Source organism: Maniola hyperantus, chromosome 15 (assembly GCF_902806685.2).
Source record: "Maniola hyperantus chromosome 15, iAphHyp1.2, whole genome shotgun sequence".
Classification (NCBI taxonomy): Eukaryota; Metazoa; Arthropoda; class Insecta; order Lepidoptera; family Nymphalidae; genus Maniola; species Maniola hyperantus.
In genome coordinates this window covers 3,987,507-3,999,757 of record NC_048550.1, presented here as the reverse complement: position 1 = coordinate 3,999,757, position 12,251 = coordinate 3,987,507, and the positions used below count along the sequence as shown (strand labels likewise).

Sequence of the window (12,251 nt, the reverse complement as noted above, 5' to 3'; positions counted from 1 at the left end):
TGATGCCAGCGACTTCGTCCGCGTGGCATTAGATTTTTAAAATTCTGTGGGAACTCTTTGATTTTCCGGTATAAAAAGAAGCCTATGTCACTCTCCAGGTCTTTATGTATACCCATGCAAACAATCACGGTTATCCGTTGCACCGTTGCGACGTGATTGAAGGACAAACCAATAAACCACCAAACAAACACACTTTCGCATTTATAATAAGGGTACTGATTTATCTGGCTTAAACAATTACAAACAATTGTAATTTGATGAAAGCTCACAAGGCTGTTCCGCCAAGTGATTTAGTATACTGGCACAAAGTAAAAATAGGTAACTGACTACCTGTAATTGTATCTGCTTGGTACAAAGTCGCCAAGCCAATTAACCATATGACCTCCTGTCAGGTCCATAGACTGCATTAGGTAACATTTACCTTCACGAAAGATAACAGGCTTTTTTCAGTTAGCTGGTGTTATTTGTTTCCCTGAAACTACACTCTGTATATACTTAAATTAGTGATATAGTGCAAGCTTGGGAGGTTGAGTTGTGCTGGATATCAACATTACCACTTGAAGCGCCTATAGGCCGCGACAGATCGAGATAGCAATTAGGGTATGAGGCAGGGGACGGACCACACACCCGCACATCACCCGCGCTCGCCCGCACCGGGTTAGCGCGGGGGCTGAGCGGGTGTGTAGGGCGTTCCCTCCCCGATACTAGCGTACGCGTTGCGAGCTGCGAGCATTTCGTTAGTGCTCGACTGCGTTCCGCCTGTTGTCGGTTTTTTGACGAACACAAAGGGATTTGCTTCGCGCTCGCAGTGATCGAGGACAGTGATCGTTGTAGGTTCGTTGTACGTCCACACTTGACGCCGCGAACGACGAAGCCGAGAACGGCTCCGCTTGTGCTTCGCTCGTGCTCGGTTCGTCTAGCGTAGACCCACCAGTAGAATACTTAATTCTACTCCCCTTACAACCTCTCACGCAATGTCCGTGTATCCGACGTGACCACAAGTAAAGTCCACACGCCTACGTTAATTGCAAGAACTAGTTAGGTAGGTCCTCAAAATTCGTTAGGAATCGTATGCCTACATAATATACACATCGATAACAGACCGTCCTGCTATCGTTCGTTAGATAGTGGCGATTGTTGTGGAAACTCGACGCCTCCCATATCTTATCAGTGTCACTTCGACACTATAGTTATTTCGCCTCCATTGTACACTGAACTCTTGTGACAACAAAGGCAATACATATTTATACTTAACGTTCTTTGTAAAGATTTTACCTGGATACAAATAAGGTGAGTGTACATACTATAGTTGGGTATTTGTTACTAGCAACCGCCGGAATTTTGAATATTCTGAAAGGAATTTGTGTGCAAAATTTCAGCTTCCTAGGTCCAAGGGTTTGGACTGGGCGGTGATGAGTCAGTCAGTGAGTCAGGACTTTTGATATAATTCTAATATTTAGTGTTGATCCTCAATGTACTTTTACCATGTTGTTGAACAGATGAATGAACCGTAACGTTAGCTCGACTGCGATCGTTTACATCTTGTTCTCTCGAAAGGATATTTACGTAATCTATCTATAGTACCTATGTACTACTAACTGACTTACTGACATTCAACGTCGGGCTCAAACCGCTGGGTCTAGATTCTAGAACCTTGCGATTTTCCTTGCAGGTTTTCTGTGTGAAATCGTTTAAAAAGGAAGGATATGATTTTTAGAAATTCCTCTGAAGCAAACAGGAGTCTGCTAATAAACATAGTGTTTTTTTTTTTTTTTTTTTTTATTCAGATACAAGTTAGCCCTTTACTGCAATCTCACCTGGTTACCACCATACACCATTCAGTCTTAGACTGCATCATCACTTACCAGTGATGATGCAGTCTAAGATGATAGCGGGCTAACCTGGAAGGGGTATGGCAGTTTTTATTAAACCCATACCCCTTTGGTTTTTACACGGCATCGTACCGGAACGCTAAATCGCTTGGCGGCCCGGCTTTGCCGGTAGGATGGTAACTAGCCACGGCCGAAGCCTCCCACCAGACCAGACCAGAAATTTAGAAATGATAAAATTCCAAACCCCAGCCAGGAATCGAACCCGGGACCTCCCACTATTAAGACCACAGCGCTCACCACTGCGCCAGGGAGGTCGTCGGAATACTAGTAGACATAGTGATGTACTTACACAATTTTACTTCAGGAACAGTTGCTTTGTCTGCCCTTTGCCCTGAAAAGGGATCAAAGAAGGTAGAAACCTGTTAAAAAATTGATCCCTCTGTGAATTGATCTCTCATCGTTATCAATGTTTGTACTTACCTACTCTAGGACTAGGAGTTATAATCTTAATTTAGTAATTTTCCTGTTAATTGGTTTTCTTTGTAGCACAATAGGCGTTTTATCCTATAACCCCGATGTTTTTACTTGATAGGTAGACTAGAGAGACTAGACAATATTTTGGGCGGTATTTAACTTATTGCCTTCTGTTTTCCCTCACCTGTTGAAGCTAAAATTGAAAAATCTGTATACAGTAGGAAACCTTGAAAACCAATCGATAAATCTTTTTGAAAATGAATATCAATACAAATAGGGAATAACTTAATATATGTAGGTAGGTATAAAGAAGAACACGTGGCTATAATAGCTCAGTCATAATATTTTCAATTTACAATGCACTGTGAATTTTAAATGCCCGCGTGGCCTTTACCTACTCTGGCATTCGCAACACTTGCCTTGGGGGTACATAATGCTTATTTATTTATGTGGAGTTAGATTGTTCGTTGTGAAGTTCCCAAACAACGTTAAACTATGAGAATGCTTTGTACATAGTACTTAATAATTTCCGACAAGCGGTAAGTAGGTACCTACCGAGGATTATATTTTCTAGCTTTACAAACCTAAGCTCAGGAATTGCTTCATCTTCGTCGTCATTTCAACCGATAGATGTCGTTGTACATAAGCTTCTTACATGGATTTTCACAAAATACGGTCTTCCTGGTGCCACTTGTGTCCAAACGACTTGCTTCATATCGTCTTTGCACCTATTTGAGGGTCTCCTAACACGGCATTTTCTGATGTGAGGACGCCGCCGAGATTCTCGCTGGTTTTTCTCGATAGGAAGGGCATTCCGAACCGGTGCAGGTGGTAGATTAATTTGACGATTCAAAAGCACTTGTAAAAGGAAAAGCTGACTGACTGACTGACTAATCTATCAACGACATCGATGATCAACGCTCAAGCTGCTGGACGGATCGGGCTGCAATTTGGCATGTTGGTAGCTATTATCACGTAGACATCCGCTAAGAAAGGATTTTTGAAAATTCAATCGGGGTAAAACAGGGGCTTGAAATTCGTGTCACACGAGTAGATATTGTGTTCGATAGTACGAGCTAGGTATATGCCCATTGCCACTTTAAGCTAAAGTAAACTTTGACATTTCGCTTTTTCTGGTTTTAAGTATAAGGAATTTTCTCATTTCTGATTTGGTCATGTGGAAATACACCGAGCATAGACTTATTTAAGTAATAAATAGCATAGACTTATTTAAGTTAGTAATTTTAAATTGATATATTTAGGCATCTTGTTATTGTATTGACCCCATTTGCAATCAACTCAGATTTCATAACTTCAGAAACTTCCTACGCGGTTGCAGAAACCATATTTTGCCTACAATGCATAAACAAAGCCAAATAGCAAGACAATCGCTTCATTACATAAATAAACGATTGTTAAGAACCTAACAATTCCTCTTTTACGAAATCGAAAACCACTATTTTATCCACGCACATTGGAAGCACGCATTTGTGCAATTGCAGTGCAGTGCAAAGCATTTTTATCCCTAATATAAATTAGGGTGAAAACCGAAATAGTTGAGCAAAAGAGGTGTGCATAAAATTAAATTGTGGCACATATCTCTAAAATATTATAACATGCGATCCACTTTTGATCACACAACAGAAGGTCCATGGCATCTGCCCACGCTCCACGCTGCTCGATCGCTTATATCTTTTCCCGTTACGTTTACATGTTCAATGAGTTTATGTGGTGATGATATCTGCCTTTGTACTCTATGCATACTATAATATTACGTATAACCACAGATTAGAGAACTTCTCTAATTTGTGTGTATAACTGTTCACTTTTGTTTAATCGCGATCAAAGTTTCTGAAAATGCTGGATTTGTTTTGTCCGCACAGGGGGAATCTAAAGATTCTTCTTAGAAAGGTCTTATTAGTAAGAGGTCCCGGGTTCGATTCCTGGCAGGGTGTTGGAATTTTATAATTTCTAAATTTCTGGTTTGGTCTGGTGGAGGCTTCGGCCGACCACCCTACCGACAAAGCCGTGCCACCAAGCGATTTAGCGTTCCGGTCCGATGCCGTGTAGAAACCAAAGGTATATGGGTTTAATGATAACTGCCGTACCCCTTCCAGGTTAGCCTGCTATCATCTTAGACTGCATCATCACTTACCACCAGGTGAGATTGCAGTCAAGGGCTATGTATCTCAATAAATAAATAAAAAATCTCTTTGGGGAAAAATCGGGTTATGTGGTGTACTACAACCACTAAACCACTAAAATTATCTCGGTGACCATCCTAAGAAACCAGCGCAAATCAAAAGGCTCCCGGAACTGTGACGAACGTGCGTCTCTTGCGCCATGCCCATGCCCTCATCCTTGCATGCAGGTACGACAACTTGTGCAAGCTGTCGGCTTTTCAGGGTCGCCGGCCATAGCCCCACTCCATCCACTCTCGACTCCCTAAACCTCCAATTACCTAGCATAAGATTAGCAGAAAAATCTTCCACGTGACGTAAAAATTGTTTGCAGTTATGATCTTGCTCCACTGGAGAGTGAGTCACAACTACACAAGCGCAGTAACCTACTGTTTGATGTGTATAATTGCTATTCTAGGTATTAACAATGCAGTTATATCCTTGACCTTGTCTCCAATTGCAGTTATTTGCATAACATGTTTCACACTGTTTTTAAATGATGTAATTGTTTCGTTATTGACATTCCATTTGCGGAGAGTTTTGCTAGACATTAGCATTAGTTTGATCATTTTCAGTTCTTATGACGATTCTGTTGAATCTTAGTTTGATCATAATTTCTTACTAGCTGATGCCCGCGAGTTCGTCCCCGTGGATTTAGGTTTTTAAAAATTCCGTGGGAACTCTTTGATTTTTGGGATAAAAAGTAGTCTATGTTACTCTACGTCTGCGTCCTTTCAATATCTCTATGCCAAAAATCAAGTCGATTGGTTGTATAGGGCGTGAAGGAAGGGCAAACAAACACACTTTCACATTTAGGTATAATATTAGTATAGAATGTAACACCCCTGGTATAGATATTATATAGATGCGGATCTTGTTGAATCTTCTTCGTTCGCCGAGGATCAAATCCAAACCAAACAAGTTAGGCGAATTCGTTTTCCTTTTTTAACCGACTTCCAAAATGGAGGTGGTTCTCAATTCGGCCCGTTTTTTTTAATGTATGTCAATCGATTTTTTCGAGGTTTCTGAACCGATTTGCAAATATTTTTTTTAATCATCCACTAAGCATTTCGATAGAAGCCAAAGTTATCTAGTTCCGTGTTCTATATCCATACAAACGTATACCTATATATATATTATATCCATTTAATTTGTAGTCTTGTTGTTTTTTGAGTATTTTTGAGTATTTTATTACCACATTCAATGAGTTTTTTTCAGATTTTTAGAGAATAAACCAACTCTATTATCTATAGGGAAGACATCAAACAAAATGAATACGTTAAGTGGTTTACCATCTCTCGTGTAAGGTTTCCGTCTTTCGGTCGTTGTATCTACTCCCACGTTGAAAAGAATGTACCTACGTATAGTACCTACGCGGCAGAAAATAATGTACATCGACCTATAGAATGAGATTTCGGCTTTGTAGAGCGTTGTCTCTGTCACTCATACCCATGTGACGTTTTTGTTGGTGTCGGCAACACAGACAATGCTCTCCAAAACCGCTATCTCTTTCTCACGTCTTTCTAAAGGTCGGTACATTATTTTCTGCCGCGTACTGTATATCTTTTAGTTCACATTTTCTCCATTACAACTTGACTGTCTTCTTACTAGTTATCTCGTTAAATCGTATCAACTTTCCATCACTTCTCGTCCACTTTTATGAATACTCACTTTCTTATTGGTAAGTATTTCATTTTTCACTGAGTTGATTTTCTTGTTTTCTTATTTCTTCAATTTCGCGGTTGCGTTAGTGTTTGCCATTATGGTCAAACCTGTGTCGAATTTTATGTAAATTGTTTCTAATACATACTTACCTAATTGAACAAGTTTTTAATTATTTTATACTTCGACGAAAAAAAATTGCCGACGAAAATCTTCTTTATTAATATTTAAAATTCAAAGTCCTGACTGACTGACTGACTGACTTAAATATATCAACGCACAGTCTAAACCGCTGGTCCTAGAGACATGAAATTTTGAGGGTGTGTTCTTTATAAAGAGTAGGTATCCTCTAAGAAAGGATTTTTCGAAATTCCACCCCTAAGTGGGTTAAATGGGGGATGGAAGTTTGTATGAAAGTCCGTCATTTTTGAAGTTACATCAATGAAAATTAGTATTAAGGCTTTCGATTAAAAAAATCACGATTTTTTTAAATTCAACTACCAATGGGGTTAAATAGGGGATGAAAGTTTGTATGTCTTAATCCTGGATACCGGGGTGTCGGATGTAGTACGTGTGTGGTACAGTCGATTTTGCAGAGTGCCCGGTCCGTTTATGCGCATAAAACGCACCAATTAACTCTGCATTTTTTTTGTTATATGTTATCTTATGTTTATACATAGTTAAAATGATGCATATAAAATGATGTAGGAAGTGAAGTAGTATGGGGGGCAATCGCCGCTCGCTCCCGTTCTTTTCAGAGCATCAACTCACATCCCGTTGTTTGACACCTAACACCCGTACTGAGTACCGATTTAATTTACCACGCTGTTCCTGTTATCTCAATAGAGATTTGTTATAATAACCATAGAGTAGGTATTTTCGTACTTACTAAATCAGCCTTTATAAACACTCTTATCTTAAAACAGTGTTTTTGTCGCGTTTTTGCTTTCCGCTTCTTTCTACCTTGACTAAACGCAAACTATTGCAAGTCGCAACTGCATGTTACAGTGTGTAATTAATAACCGGCCAAGTGCGAGTCGGACTCGCGCACCGAGGGCTCCGTAGTACAGTCGTATTTTTTCGACATTTTGCACGATAAATCAAAAACTAATATGCACGTAAATTAAAAACAATTGTTTTAGAATGTACAATTAAAGCCCTTTCATAAGACACCCCACTTAGTATAGTAATCGTACCTACTTTAAAAGTTGAAAAAAACTAATTATTTGTTCATGAACACATTTTTTTTGTGATGTAACCACAAATTCACGGTTTTCAGATTTTTCCCCTTATGTCTGCTATAAGACCTACCTATCTGCCAAATTTCATGATTCTAGGTCAACGGGAAGTAGGTACCTTGTACGTTTCTTGACAGACACGACAGACAGACAACGAAGTGCTCCTATTTTGAGGTACGGAACCCTAAAATTAACTGGTTACGCGCTGATTCCTTGCCAAATATTACAGGTGTTACGTTCTACTCACAGCTTAGCGATTAAATACAGTTCGGAGACTACATCGCGCTTCGCAAGACACTTGAAAGTGCTGGATCATTAGCTTAAAAAGCTGTCATCGAAGTGTCCGAGAATTGTTGATCTTTTTCTATTGACTCAAGATGACTTTCTCGCAACAGATCACGTGACCTCCGTTTTAAAAGGCGGCAATTGCAAATGCGATAACATTTCTGTTGTGAACGTCTGTCGGTTGACGACGGAGACGAAGATAAGTCGCCGTTACGTGAGCCTCTTAAAATGCATATTGTCCTGTCGCACCCCGTTCTATCAAATACACTCCAAAGCAACGAGACTTATTAAGTTTTCTATCGGGTGCTGTAACATTCTGAACTGTATGATCAGCTATAGTATACCTGCAATCAACTCGCGCAACGTCCTGTTTGCGAGAATGCCGCAAATTATGCGTAGCGCAACTCTGATAACGGTCACACATGTACTGCTCGACGAAAGCGGTCATTGTAACGTGGGGCATGACTGAACTTGAGAACATGATATTCTTTTGCATATTATGCAAAGACTTTGAATACCGTTTACTTATAATATGGATGATGGATACAGTTAAACTATAAGTGGATTTTTATACCCCGAAGGCACATGAGTAGATGTGCCGAAGGTATCTTTCAGAGACGTTGAGAAATTCATTTCTTTATGCCCCATAAGGCATGTGGGCTAGCTTTATCTTTAAATTTAAAATTTACATTAAAAAAGTATAACTTTTGAATTTTAATATCTATAGTACGCAACAGGTCGAGATGGCAATCGGGGTGGGGACGCCCCGCACAGCCCCGGCGCTAACCTGGTGCGGGATAGCGCGAGTGACGTACGGGTGTGTAGGGCGTCCTCCCGCCTCATACTCCGAATGCCATCTAGACCTGTCGTGTACTATACCTACCCTGCCTACCCGTCGACGTCTACGTGTGTACGAACCTCATGAGTCATGAGCCTGACATGGTCAATAAGCCAAATCAGTTCTCAGTAAACAGATCACTAAAAATTACTTCGTGGTGTTATTGAAAAATATTGAATTTCATTTTTAATTGCGAACTTAATTAAACCTTTATTATTTAAACCTTCAGACTTATTTATTACTAGATGATGCCTGCGTGTTCGTCCGCGTGAATTTAGGTATTTTAAAAATCCCATGTGAACTCTTTAATTTCCGGGATAAAAAGAAGCCTATGTCCTTTCCCGGGATGTAATTTTATCAAAATTGGTTGAACTGTTGGGCCGTGAAAAGCTAGCTCCGACAGACAGACACACTTTCGCATTATATAAAATATTCATTTATTTGTTACAAATGTCATAAAATTACAATAAATATTGTCAAAAATTCTTAAAAAATATAAATTATTTATTATTCGGTAACAACGTCGTCAAAAAGCCCACCCCTAGTTGCGCCTGGGCAAACTTTCGCATTTGGATTACGTCATTCAATGTTTCATTTATCAGCAGGTGGGATTATCCAACGACCTGGATATTGAATCACAAAACAACGGCTCACAAATGCGGAACACACTCAATACAATTGAGTAAACAATGCCTTCGAAACAGACAAATGAAAACCACCATTTCCGGAATCCAAGAAGAAAACAGACAATTATATCACTATCTGTGATCATTATGAACAGTACTGACCGAAATTGTATGACTTTGTTTATTCATTTAATTAAAATACGGAGTTGATGTGATTCGTGAATTAATCTAAATATATAAAAAGAAAAGATAACTGTATGGTCTAACAAAGCACTGTTACAGCGATCACGCACTCATCCGATCCGTATCCGTGAAAATACGGGTATAAAAAATATCTACGACATATTATGTCATAAGCTACCATACAAATAATTCGTAAAACAAAAAGGAACGTATTTTCACGGATTCGGATCGGATAAGTGCGTGATCGCTGAGGGGGTAAGATAGGAGTTTGTGTAGTTCACGCGGACGAAGTCGCGGGCATAAGCTAGTATAGTATGGTAATATAATTATTAGTCCATCTGTTTCTGGACTTGTCAGTAAAAACACAAGCAGCCGTGTTACTGGGATTTCATTAAAAATACAATAGACATTGCATAAAGATCAGAGACAATGGTACGTGCCAATGCAGTTGTGCATTGTCACATGTAAACATGGATTATTATTGCTTTTTCTTAACTACTTACCATTAACTAAATAAATCATGTTTCTTACTAAACAGAGGTTGTAAATTTACATCGCGAGAACATCTTTTTCATCTTGAACCGATACATCATATATAGGTATCTACTGTTAGACGTAAAATGGCGCCGATTCTGTTGTCTTTCTCTAAACTATAGTATTGTTAAAAAAGGACGGAACATGAATTTTGCTTTAAACACTAAATTTTAGTGCACGCTACAAATTTAGCAGCATAACAAATTAAATTTTAGTGCAGCTAAAGTCACGAGGTTTGACAGCTCTAAATTAAATTTAAAACTGTCAAACTGTGTCTGTCTTTTTCATATTACAATAGTAAGAAGAGGATGCGAATTACGATTTAGATGTGCTCAGAATTAGTACCAATGCGTCTTTTCTAAAATGCGCTGCCACCTCTTTGGCAACCTCTATTCATTATTTTACATAGCATTGCTTCAAACGCACATAGCTCCGAAAAGATAGAGGTGCGCGCCCGGGATCAAACCCTCGACCTCCCGAATAGAAGGCAGATGTAACCACGAGGCTATCACCGAGAAAGATGTCTCATTATTTGAGGATCATAGAACCCCACTCAATGCGTGTTCCAAACACACACTGGTCCTGTCATTTAACTCCAATGGGATACGGGCTCCAGATGAGAGCTCCCTAAAGTGTTGCTTCCGGATTAACTCGCGACTGTCGGAGTTTTTATTATCGTCTGCGTATTACTTTTATTCGAATCCTCAGTTATTTGACCTCGTTAATCACCACCAAGTGAGATTCATTTATTGCAAAGTTATATGAAGTGTCTTCTCAAAGGAAACAATAAATCAACATAAGTCACTTAAGAGTGCTCTCAATGGTCACTCTAAGTAGAGCGTGAGAGGCGAGAGCACGGGATATTTCAGAGGCTGTAGTCTATCGGTCAACTTTTCTAAGTCCAACGTCTACGATATCTGTCTGAGTAACTCCCTTAGTCTTATTCGTTTTATGTTTGCAGCGTCTGCTTGCAATGGTTGAGTTCCGTAGTCCTTCACCAGCTGTTATATCCTGCTGCCTATTTTTATTGTATTAAGTACTATTACAATAATTATGATTAATACAAACACGAAGTAGATACGTGTATTATCATTTATCATCGCTACGTTCATTGAGAGACAATATGCATATGTATATTTATTTACTACGTACCCAGTATACCTACCGAATGTAATTTATGTAATAAAAATTCATATTTTTGCATAATATTATCATCTCAACCTACCTATCGTCGACCCACTACTAAGAACGGGTTTCCTTCTACTGTCCACCACGCTGTCTTGGTTTACGCGAATTGGGAGATTTAACACGCCTTTGAGAACTTTATGAAGAACTCTCAGGCATGCAGGTTTCTCACGATGTTTTCTTTCACCGTTAAAGCAAGTGATATTTACTTAAAACGCACATAACTCCAAAAAGTTAGGGGAGGAATCTAATCCCGAATCCTCCGAAAAGGAGACCGATGTCTTAACCTCTAGTCTATCACCACTTGCATAATAATAATTATTATTATTATTCATTAATTGTATATCGATATAAATAACAATAGATACCTACTACATAGGAATAGATTTTAAATTCTAGTCGATTTGAAATCAATTTTATTATTTAATTGCTTATTAAGTACCTATAGGTCAGGTCAGGTCGAGATGGCAATCGGGGTAGGGGCGCCCCGCTCAGCAGCCCCCGCGCTAACCCAGTGCGGGTGACGTGCGGGTGTGCGGGATGCCAGATACCTCATACCCCGATTGCCATCTCGCATTGCATCTCGACCTGTCGCGGACTGTACCTAGTGTATTACTATTTTCATAACTAATGATTTTTTTCTTTTACAGGTAATCATTTTAACTAAGTCGAGGTAAACACCAATAGTTTCTTACCAGGTAAACAAGTGGATAGCCTTAAAATAATGATAATTATATTTTATGTTACTTAACCTATACTTAAATTATCAATATTTACAACTGACTTTTGATTATGCATGTTCATCAGATCATCATCAAAACTCATTTCTTAATTACGTCTTTAACTTATACCCAATACCTTCCAAAGAAAATAGGGCTACCAGCGTAAAATGTACTAACATTTGACGCCTGCAGTGATATCGAAGCCTTGGGTTTTGTTAGAAGATCCCCAAGTGTCGTGAACTGTGCCTATATCCCTATTCTAATAAACTAAACATACGTCTCCCGGCACGTTTCATTCAGCATAACTCTTACTAATGCATGCTGACACGGCTCTGCACTAACCCGTTACTATGGCCACCCCCTGCAGCTAAACGCTCCATCAGCTGGTGAGTGCACTTACACTGTATTGCTTAAGGCGTCCTCGAACAAGTAGGCGGCCGACCCTCACAACGAAACTTGTGGTTATCACATTGCTGTCATCGCAATTGCATT

General features: G+C 39.4%; 1 protein-coding gene and 1 long non-coding RNA gene across 2 annotated transcripts in view; both read left to right on the top strand.

Moving 5' to 3' along the window:
- LOC117988719 (huntingtin-interacting protein 1-like) overlaps positions 1-12,251 on the top strand; it is a 37,253-nt gene that overhangs the window by 1,389 nt on the left and 23,613 nt on the right.
- On the top strand, positions 1,153-11,866 carry LOC138403319 (uncharacterized). Its single transcript, XR_011237600.1, has 3 exons — positions 1,153-1,290; positions 9,112-9,304; positions 11,688-11,866. It is a non-coding gene; the product is annotated as an uncharacterized lncRNA (long non-coding RNA).